The sequence below is a fragment of the Schistocerca nitens genome, chromosome 5 (genome assembly GCF_023898315.1).
Source record: "Schistocerca nitens isolate TAMUIC-IGC-003100 chromosome 5, iqSchNite1.1, whole genome shotgun sequence".
Classification (NCBI taxonomy): domain Eukaryota; kingdom Metazoa; phylum Arthropoda; class Insecta; order Orthoptera; family Acrididae; genus Schistocerca; species Schistocerca nitens.
In genome coordinates, this window is record NC_064618.1 from 853,982,913 (window position 1) to 853,994,915 (window position 12,003).

Sequence of the window (12,003 nt, forward strand, 5' to 3'; positions counted from 1 at the left end):
TACCATTTTCGCACCTTGAACCTAAATTTGTATGGTAAATCGTGTAATAAATTATTTTGTATAGGGCATAGACCGTTGTTTGTCTTAAAGCAGAGTTCCCCTTTCTCCCCTCTCCTACTCTCTGACATCTTTTAGGTACAACGACGGCAGCTGTTGTGATGTCTAACAGTCGGTGTGGCTGTCATCTCCACACCTGGCAGGGTGTGGAATCACCGGCTTAAGATTTAATTTTGCTGTTCAGAGCTTTTCTTATGCACTAAGTGGTGGGGTAGATCACACGATACGAGAACCGGCTCGTTAGAGAATATTCTTCTAGATTATATTGTACACTCTGAGCAGGTGGCTGTAATACTCATGAAGATCATCCAAAAACCTTTCTGTGATATTTGGCGCACATAAACCATCAGCCCTGTGTATCTGCTTCTGATCCTTATTACGGGTCGCTTAAGGCTTCTGTCGGTAGGTTTCATGGCAGGAACGTAAGCTGATGGTGACATGTTTGCTATCATCACCAGATGTTATCTGTGTCAATAAATTGTAATTAGCCCTTGGAAATAATATAGGTAGAATAGAATATCTGCCATCCATCCAAACTTGTGGTTTCAATTCAATGAATGGCTTAGTTGCAGAGCAGATAGGGAGAGATTTTCACTTGAAACTTGATTGCAAAACTACTGCTAATCTAACGAGAATACAAGCACCTAAATCAGAACAGCGTGTATTGCTCATAGTCTCGAGAGTCATTTGTGGCACAAAGAGCCTCGCCAAAATTTTAAGTAGCTGTTCAGTCATACAGTATCCGTCTGTGAAGCAGTGAGTGTTGGACAATACCGAGAAAGCTCCCAGCAGTCTCTCCACGTCATAGAAATGTGGTTATTGGAGATTAACCTACTGCGGTAGAAACAACGCTGCTAGGCAGCAGTTGGCGTTACACCCGATCTGCCAGAATGCGCATACGGATATTAACACGTACGGGAGAAGCACACAAACAGATTCCCTGTTCCAAATCGAAGTGGATCGACTGAGACAAAGTTAACAACCGAGGGGAGCTACGTAGGCTCGCTAAAAGAAGACGCGTATACTTGCCGATCTATGGTTCGAAGATGCGCCTGATCGGATGAAATGGCGCCAGATGACCCAGTAAGGGATTTCTGTGTAGGGGGAACAAGGCCAAGAGCGAAATCCGCGCTCGGTCGCACTGTGCTTCACGCTGCACAGGGGGAACGGTTGGCCACATAGACAGGGTGGACGTGGGCGCTCGTAACAGGAGCCGGCGTGGAACGCGACACCACCTTCGGATTGCGGGCTATGGGGAGGCGGCCCGCGGTGCACGCGCGCCCCCGCCGCCCACGCACAGTCTCTTAAACCGCTGCAGCTCTTCCCTTTGGGTGAACCTCATCCTCTGAGAAGTTTACGATGAGCGATGTTTTAATAAGTGTTATTCCGGGCTTTAAAAATTGACGCTGTTGCCCCAGTGTCCCAGAATACAATTAGACGGCAGACGTTAAAAACACTCTGACTTACTCAGTTATGAAAGCTCATTAAAAATGGGCGTAGAGGAAGTAAAGAAAGCATTGGTGCAACGCACGAATATTTTTCAGACGCTTACGTTCGACTAACTATGTGCAAACCACTGTGAAGTGCAATGGTAGACGTTACGTATCATGGTAGCAAACGTTAGGATTTCTTCCCATTGTAGTTGCGTATGGAGCGCGGGGAGAATGACTGCTTAGAAGCCTGTGTGGGTGTCGTGGCTAGTCTGACCTAGTCTTCACAGATACGGAGAGACTGAAGGTTCTTTATTTAATACAGCTTGCGGAAAATTTATAAGTAAGCTTTCGTGTTATAATTGGCGGCTGTCTTCAAGAGTCTGCCAGTTGATGTCAAAAATGGTTCAAATGGCTCTGAGCACTATGGGACTTAACTTGTGAGGTCATCAGTACCCTAGAACTTAGAACTACTTAAACCTAATTAACCTAAGGACATCACACTCATCCATGCCCGAGGCAGGAATCGAACCTGCGACCGTAGCGGTCGCGCGGTGCCAGACTGTAGCGCCTAGAACCGCTCGGCCACTACGGCCGGCCCCAGTTGATGTCTTTCAACATTTCCGGCACGCTCTCACGTGAATCAAGCAAAGCTGTGACTATTCGTGCGGCCCTGCTTTGCATAGTTTAATATCTAGTGACAGCATACCTTGCTTGAGACACACACTAGAGCAGTATTCTAAGGTGGCACAGAAAACAGATTTGCAAGCAGTTTCTTTTGTAGACTGACTGCATTTTCTTAGCATACTGTCAATGGAACGGTGAATGACACCCGCCTAGTCTAGGACTGCGCCTATGTTATCGTTTCATTTTATATCCGTACAAACTGTTTTAGCCAGGTATTTGTATGAGGTTGACGAATTCTAAGTGGAACATTATAAAATTGTTACGAGCTCGAGCAAACTGAGGTGTCGCGGCCATTTCGATTTGAACAGGTAATTCTCGAGTAGTGTATAAAAACAAGGATACCTCTGATTCATTAAAAAAGCGAAAGCCCATGTGTAAAATTGCTTCAGACTTATGATTACAAATGATTTTTGTATTAAACATTTAACGTTAAGCATGTACGCGACAAAAATCCTAGAAAATCTTTGAAATTATGTTTAAAGTTCGTTGGAAGTCGTTAAGTATTTTCATTTTCAAATACTGGATGAGGATAGTCTGTAGTTTACACTCTGTTTCAAGTTAAAACTAGTTTTTAACATATCGCAATGTTCATGACGTTGTACCTCCTGAACTAACTCTCGTAAAGTGGTATAATTTGCAGGAAAATTTAGTTGTATAAGTGCGTACTGTCTGCAAAATGTGTTGCGAATAGTGCTAGTACAGAAATAATAAACTGTAACGTCATTGGTGACAATGAAGTTTTCTGCGTGAATAGCGAAAATGTAGTCCAGATCACCCCTGAAAGAAATAGCGATGCTAGTAGTAGTAGTAGTGGTGGTAGTAGCTATGTTCGTCTACATATCACTTTTAACAGGTATTGGACATGTCTTGATACGACAATTTGATAACATCAAAAACAATTTAATTTCCATATACGGGTATTTACATACTTACACGCCTAGTTGACAAGGATGGAACAGGTAGTCGGCCATGGCCTCATAATAGGAACAAGCCCGGCATTTGCCACGGAAAACCTGAATTAGGATGGCCGGATGAACACTGGAGACTCAGCACTCCCTAATACAAAGCCAATCTGTTTAAGAAGGTCCTACCTCATTAGGTTAATCCCATAACTACCGCTGCCAGCAATCGTGTAGAGTTGCTTCCGTCCTACCAAGTCTTTCTGCTATATCGCAGAAGGAACATCCAGCTTCTCGTAGTCGTTTTATATAACCTCTTTCAAACTCAGTGAGGTGTTGATAATGGCGTATTTGTGATCTTGAAAGCATTCTTGACTAATGTCAACTCATTACATACAATCTCAAAGGTAAAAAAAGCTCACAATAGTTACAGCGAGTATTTAAAGCAAACCTGATTTGCATCCTCATAGTGCCGCTATTAGCGCCACTCTTGGCGACTGACGCGAAATTTGAACAGACGTCATCTTCCAACTTTCGTTTATCTTGTACAGACGTCATCTTTCAGAACTAACACCACCCCTGCCAACTTTCGTTTATCTTGTACAACTTCTTCTTGGTGATGGAATTTTTTACCATCAGTGTATCTTTGTGTGTGCGCTCCACTTCAACAGAAAATCGATATTCATTCCTAGAAATTCTTCCATTCCTACAATATCCTTGGAGATGCCATCTACATTTAATTTAACAGTGTCATTTTCCCTCTTCAAACTGAAATTCATGGCATGTTTTTTATTTCCAGTGTCACTTTAGTGCTTATTGACCAATTGTAGCCTCCTTGAGGATTTCTTTTGCATTCTCTGCAAGGAGTTTTCTTGTTTTCTCAGTTACTATAATATTGCTATCATTAGCAAAGAGAGTATTTGGCCATGACTAAACACTATTCGTAATGTCGTTGATATATATCACGAACAGTATTGGACCTACGAAGTACTCCTATATTAATGTACACTCCTGGAAATGGGAAAAAAAGAACACGTTGACACCGGTGTGTCAGACCCACCATACTTGCTCCGGACACTGCGAGAGGGCTGTACAAGCAATGATCACACGCACGGCACAGCGGACACACCAGAAACCGCGGTGTTGGCCGTCGAATGGCGCTAGCTGCACAGCATTTGTGCACCGCCGCCGTCAGTGTCAGCCAGTTTGCCGTGGCATACGGAGCTCCATCGCAGTCTTTAACACTGGTAGCATGCCGCGACAGCGTGGACGTGAACCGTATGTGCAGTTGACGGACTTTGAGCGAGGGCGTATAGTGGGCATGCGGGAGGCCTGGTGGACGTACCGCCGAATTGCTCAACACGTGGGGCGTGAGGTCTCCACAGTACATCGATGTTGTCGCCAGTGGTCGGCGGAAGGTGCACGTGCCCGTCGACCTGGGACCGGACCGCAGCGACGCACGGATGCACGCCAAGACCGTAGGATCCTACGCAGTGCCGTAGGGGACCGCACCGCCACTTCCCAGCAAATTAGGGACACTGTTGCTCCTGGGGTATCGGCGAGGACCATTCGCAACCGTCTCCATGAAGCTGGGCTACGGTCCCGCACACCGTTAGGCCGTCTTCCGCTCACGCCCCAACATCGTGCAGCCCGCCTCCAGTGGTGTCGCGACAGGCGTGAATGGAGGGACGAATGGAGACGTGTCGTCTTCAGCGATGAGAGTCGCTTCTGCCTTGGTGCCAATGATGGTCGTATGCGTGTTTGGCGCCGTGCAGGTGAGCGCCACAATCAGGACTGCATACGACCGAGGCATACAGGGCCAACACCCGGCATCATGGTGTGGGGAGCGATCTCCTACACTGGCCGTACACCATTGGTGATCGTCGAGGGGACACTGAATAGTGCACGGTACATCCAAACCGTCATCGAACCCATCGTTCTACCATTCCTAGACCGGCAAGGGAACTTGCTGTTCCAACAGAACAATGCACGTCCGCATGTATCCCGTGCCACCCAACGTGCTCTAGAAGGTGTAAGTCAACTACCCTGGCCAGCAAGATCTCCGGATCTGTCCCCCATTGAGCATGTTTGGGACTGGATGAAGCGTCGTCTCACGCGGTCTGCACGTCCAGCACGAACGCTGGTCCAACTGAGGCGCCAGGTGGAAATGGCATGGCAAGCCGTTCCACAGGACTACATCCAGCATCTCTACGATCGTCTCCATGGGAGAACAGCAGCCTGCATTGCTGCGAAAGGTGGATATACACTGTACTAGTGCCGACATTGTGTATGCTCTGTTGCCTGTGTCTATGTGCCTGTGGTTCTGTCAGTGTGATCATGTGATGTATCTGACCCCAGGAATGTGTCAATAAAGTTTCCCCTTCCTGGGACAATGAATTCACGGTGTTCTTATTTCAATTTCCAGGAGTGTATTTTGGTTCCGATGAAAGTTTTACTGAAAGTTGAAACTTAATTGAGGTATGTGTTATCTCTACTCTTTGTGCACTATATGCTTGGTATGATAGGAACTAGTCATTAGCTACGCATCTTATTCCTATTGCTTCCAGCCTCTTTAGTAAACTCTTATGGTCAACAGTATCAAAAGCTTAGACAGATCTAAGAATATGCCTTTGATATACTCATCCTAGTCAAGAGCATTAAGTAACACTTTTGTGAATTCTACTATGTCTGATTCTGCACTTTTATCACTTCAGAAACCAAACTGTTATTCACTTACAAAGTTTTATTTATTCAAGTAATTCATTAATTTGTCTTTCATAGTTGATTGTGTTATTTTTGAGAATGATGACATCGGGGAAAAGGGATGGCAGCTTTGTCTTCTGCATTACCTTTAATTAGCAGAGGTACAACTCTTGCCTACCAAGCAAGGTGGCGCAATGGTTAGCACAATGGACTCGCATTCGGCAGGACGACGGGTCAAACACGCTTCCTGCCATCCTGATTTACGTTTTCTGTGATTTCCCTAAATCGCTTCAGGCAAATGCCAGGATGGTTCCTTTGAAAGGGTACGGCCGACTTCCTTCCCTATCCACCCCTAATACGATGGACCCGATGACCTCGCTGTTTGTTCTCTTCCCCTAAATCAACCAACAATTCTTGCCTGTTTTAAATACTCTGAAAATTTCAGTGATGTGAATGTTTCATTTGTTATTTTAGTTACGGAGGTTGTGTAGTCAGTATGCTTTCCTTCAGGGCAAACATTAGTACTTCGCCTAAGCCAGCTGACTTCTTCTTTTTTGAGGTATTCTACAGTTTTACTGGCTTCATACTCTATGGCTGGCAGTAACATCGTTGGACTTAGCGCATAATTATTTAGAGTTGTTATATTTTTTTGGGAGTTTTTGTTGTAGTTTCTCCGCAAGACTTGAAGAATGCTGACTGACATAGTTTGCCAGGTGGTGTAGACCATTGCTTACTTTATCCCCTTCCCTTACCGGTGTGTTATTATGCCTTTATTTGTCTCTTCTTGTTTCCTGTTGTTTGACATCGCACCCTGCGTTGCTCTTACTCTCTGCAGTGTATATTATTTTGTCATTATGACTTTTTTGCCTCAATGAGCACGTTCCTATAAATCTTTTTGTACTTGTTGTAGAAATTTGAGAACTCTGGCATATTATGTCATGCAGCAGCGCAAGATACACAGCTGAAAGCGGTACTCATGTGAAATACTATTAGGTTGACCGATATGAAATGTCAGGATGGTCTTCATGTAGTCGCCTAGTGGATTTGTTCAAATTTTGTCTCACAGGGATACAAATACAAAATTTACAATTCACGTTGTATGATACATGCTATCCTCAGTCGACCACTGTCAGACCGTCAGTCCAAAAACTTCTGAGTTAAATTTCAACTCTGGCATGCAAGCAACGTCAGTGCGGGTGCAGTAACCATGGTGGCAGCTTGTGCTAACAACTGTAAACAACAGCTACGCATTCGATCTTTCACTTGTGACCAGGCACTGTTTCGAGGGACATTCCATAAGTAATGCAACACTTTTTTTTTGGAACCAGGCTGATTTTATACAGGATTCCGATACGCCACATTATTCCCCACTCTTTCGGCTACAAAACCCTACTTTTCAACATAATCTCCATTCATTGCGACAGCCTTATTGGTAGGGCCTTTATGTCCGCATGGTACCGCTCTACTGGTTGACGTCGGTGTTATGTCTTCCTGCATCAATAACCAGCCCATCATCCACGTACTCCGTCCCGTGGAGTACATCCTTCATTGGTCCAAAGACATGGAAGTCGGAAGATGCGAGATCCGGGCTGTTGTGTGGATCAGGATGAACAGCCCATCAAGTTTTGTGGGCTCCTGTCGGGGGCGCAGAATTGTATGAGGCCTTGCGTCGTCACGGAGAAGTTCTTTTGCATTTTTGTGGCAATGGGCATTTGAAGTGGTTTCTTCAGGTTCCTGATGGTGGCAGAAAACGCTTCGTAGTTGATCGTTACACCCTGAGGGAAGACATCAAACAGAGTCCGAGACGACCGTCGCTATGACATTACTGGCCAAGGGTGCGGCTTTGAACTTTTCCTTCGGAACAGAGTTGGTATGGTGCCACTCCATGGGTTGCCGTTTTGTTTCCGGTTCGAAGTGATGAATCCATGTTTCGATGTTCGACAAAAAGTTGTCGCGATCATCCTCGTAACGTTCTAGCAGTTCCGCAGAGGTGGCCCTTCGTTGCTCCTTACGATATTCTACTAGGTGGCGAGGAATCCAGCGGGCACCCCATCTGGTGGACGAGTGTGTCGGCGCAACCAACAGAGACGTCCGGTGGTGCAGAGGAGTGCTTTTTGATTGTCATCCGACGATCACCTCGAATGAGAGTGTCCGCACTTACCAACACTGCAGGAGTCACAGCTGCACGCGGGGCATTGGACAGGTTTTCTACGACCTTGTTGCGATGACAGACGCCTCGCCCAACGATTCAGGGTGCTTTTGTTCACAGCCAGGTCTCCGGTTTCCGTAGATGTGTCAGCGGTATTCTGGTTTTCCATCAAAAGAAACTAAATGACAGCTCTGTGCTTGGAACACTCCCCTGTTACAGATGCCATTTCGAAGGCTAAATTTCGCGCCGCTACGTATCGGAGCTTCATTAAACTACAGATGCGGATGCGGGAATATCCCGCGATGTCCCACAAAAAAAAATTAGCATTTTTTTCAACCGACATTGCCGAGAAAAAAAAATGCGTTGTATTTATTATTGAGCACCTCTTGTAAGTAGTAATTTGCGGCTGTAGTATGTCAATGTTCTTGTACCACAAATCACAATTAAGCAAAATCTCTAAATCGAGTGTTCAAGACATTCTCTCGAATGTTTTGAAAAAAAAAAAAGAAAGGCGTGTTAAAAGCTTATCCCACAGTCCTTGACTCCTTAACAAAAACGACAGATGGACGCCTGCCGCGACTTAATTTAAATACAAAATACGGACAGTTCTTTCCTGAATAAAGTCATCAAGTTTGACGAAGCTCGGTGTCAACAACATGAATGTACCAGAAATGTCAAAATACAGAAATTCACATGAAAGGTCAATGCTTTGACAGCATAACCAACGTTCAAGCCAATGTGACGCGCGAGTTCGACAACATCTAAAAGAAGGAGTTATTTGAGAGTTTTACATGGTTGTATGAACGTTCAGAAAGTTCTAGTACTGGAGTTAGACTATGTAGAACGCCTGAAGCATCATTTTAATTTGTCTTTAATTTTTGTTAATCCTGTCTCGAAACTTTTTCGTGGAAGCGGCATTGAGCATCTTCTCCAAACACGTCGAGTTCTACTTATATCACTGTAGTAACTTCCTCTAAACACAAGGAGTTTCTTCACGAAAATAAACTGTTAGCAACGTAGGTTGTATGCTGCAATTTTCTCTTTCATTGTCGATAACAATACTGCCAGCTTCGTCCTGAGTCACATACAACTCAACATAATACTAATCAATCTTATATGTGGCAAAGTATTATCGACCATATCTAGTTCTAAGAATCTCTTCCATTTCTTTCTGGTGAGTGCCTTGGTTGTCCATTCGAAGTTGATAATCATCATCCCAGTTGTTTCATCCTGTATGTTGTCTCGCCACGTAATTGTTCCCCTTCCAGTTATTGTTCTGGACAGTGCTCTTGTAGCTAGTTTGTTGTCCAGAATTGTTCAAATGCTTCAAATGGCTCTGATCACTATGGGACTTAACATCTGAGGTCATCAGTCCCCTAGAACTCAGAACTACTTAAACCTAACTAGGGTCTATACAAGGGCGATGTACTTGAGGACAATATTATGGAAATGGAAGAGGATGTAGATGAAGATGAAATGGGAGATACGATACTGCGTGAAGAGTTTGACAGAGCACTGAAAGACCTGAGTCGAAACAAGGCCCTCGGAGTAGACAACATTCCATTGGAACTACTGACGGCCTTGGGAGAGCCAGTCCTGACAAAATTCTACCATCTGGTGAGCAAGATGTATGAAACAGCCGAAATACCCTCAGACTTCAAGAAGAATATAATAATTCCAATCCAAAAGAAAGCAGGTGTTGACAGATGTGAGACTTACCGAACAATCAGTTTAATAAGCCACAGCTGCAAAATACTAACACGAATTCTTTACAGACAAATGGAAAAACTAGTAGAAGCCGACCTCGGGGAAGATCAGTTTGGATTCCGTAGAAATACTGGAACACGTGAGGCAATACTGACCTTACGACTTATCTTAGAAGAAAGATTAAGGAAAGGCAAACCTACGTTTCTAGCATTTGCAGACTTAGAGAAAGCTTTTGACAATGTTGACTGGAATACTCTCTTTCAAATTCTAAAGGTGGCAGGGGTAAAATAGGGGAACGAAAGGCTATTTACAATTTGTACAGAAACCAGATGGCAGTTATAAGAGTCGAGGGACATGAAAGGGAAGCAGTGGTTGGGAAGGGAGTAAGACAGGGTTGTAGCCTCTCCCCGATGTTATTCAATCTGTATATTGAGCAAGCAGTAAAGGAAACAGAAGACAAATTCGGAGTAGGTATTAAAATCCATGGAGAAGAAATAAAAACTTTGAGGTTCGCTGATGACATTGTAATTCTGTCAGAGACAGCAAAGGACTTGGAAGAGCAGTTGAACGGAATGGATGGTGTCTTGAAGGGAGGATATAAGATGAACATCAACAAAAGCAAAACGAGGATAATGGAATGTAGTCGAATTAAGTCGGGTGATGATGAGGGTATTAGATTAGGAAATGAGACACTTAAAGTAGTAAAGGAGTTTTGCTATTTGGGGAGCAAAATAACTGATGATGGTCGAAGTAGAGAGGATATAAAATGTAGACTGGCAATGGCAAGGAAAGCGTTTCTGAAGAAGAGAAATTTGTTAACATCGAATATAGATTTAAGTGTCAGGAAGTCTTTTCTGAAAGTATTTGTATGGAGTGTAGCCATGTATGGAAGTGAAACATGGACGATAAATAGTTTGGACAAGAAGAGAATAGAAGCTTTCGAAATGTGGTGCTACAGAAGAATGCTGAAGATTAGATGGGTAGATCACATAACTAATGGGGAGGTACTGAATAGGATTGGGGAGAAGAGGAGTTTGTGGCACAACTTGACCAGAAGAAGGGATCGGTTGGTAGGACATGTTCTGAGGCATCAAGGGATCACCAATTTAGTATTGGAGGGCAGCGTGGAGGGTAAAAATCGTAGGGGGAGACCAAGAGATGAATACACTAAGCAGATTCAGAAGGATGTAGGTTGCAGTAGGTACTGGGAGATGAAGAAGCTTGCACAGGATAGAGTAGCATGGAGAGCTGCATCAAACCAGTCTCAGGACTGAAGACCACAACAACACAACAACCCAATTATACGCATATATGGTTTTTTCTTTAATCCTGAAAGCGCAAAGATCCCTGTTTGTTTGTGAGCCCAATCCGTGTACGAGATCTAATCCAAGAGGAGTTACATAGTGCAAACTGAAGATGGGTATACTGTGGTCTCTGTTTCCTCTTGGACATCAAGGTTATCGCGGCTTCTGAAGCAACTGCATACCATTTCTGCGATGAAAGCCGAATCCGTCACCGCCGGGCCAGATCACACGTGAGGTAGTGCCGATGCTTCCATATGCGGGGACTGCGGTATTAATTACACATCGGGATTCCCGAAGACGAGCGCGGCTGCGCGCTGTTGACAGTGCGCGAGAGCCGCCCTTGTGATGCTAATGGCGCGGCCCTCGTGTCGCGGCTTTTTGTCGAGTGGCAGCCGGGCCGGGCGGGCTGGGCAGGCGCAGGGATCGGGTCCGGGGATGTGTTTAGGGAAAGGGAGGAAGCCCGCAGTGGACCGCCGCGGCCCCGTGTCGCCGGGGAACTGCGCATTGTCCGGCGGAACGGATGGCCCGATTAAGTCGGTTTTCAATTCTCGCCTCGCAGTCGGGGGCCCTCCGTAACCAGCTGTGACACCGCCACCGACCCGTGACAGATAAATTCCCAGGCACGTAATGTGACACTGTGTTACAGCAGCTCTTCACTCGATACGTCCCTTCTACTCTCTTGTTACAACTCCTTTATGTTATCGTTGTGGGGCCTTCGTACAATTGTGGCCATATGGTACTGACATAGTGATACAGGTTGTTCTCAGGTTGCAAGTCGGCAAGGGCGAGTCGCCTCGAATGCATAGTGAAGCACCGTGATGTCAAGCCCACCTTCAATTCGTTAATAGCAGTACTTAATGACTTCTGTATCTACAATTCATATTGAAGAGCAATACAGAGAGGTTTTTTTTCTCCTATACTAGCGTTGTTTCTCATCATCCCGTTGACAGATGAAACGTCGAGACGGAGGCTACCTGCACACCTTCTCGCGAACTGCCATCTGTGTATTTTATCTTTGAGGTAGTGTAAATTTCCGGAAAATATAGCAATATTCCGCGGTAATAAGT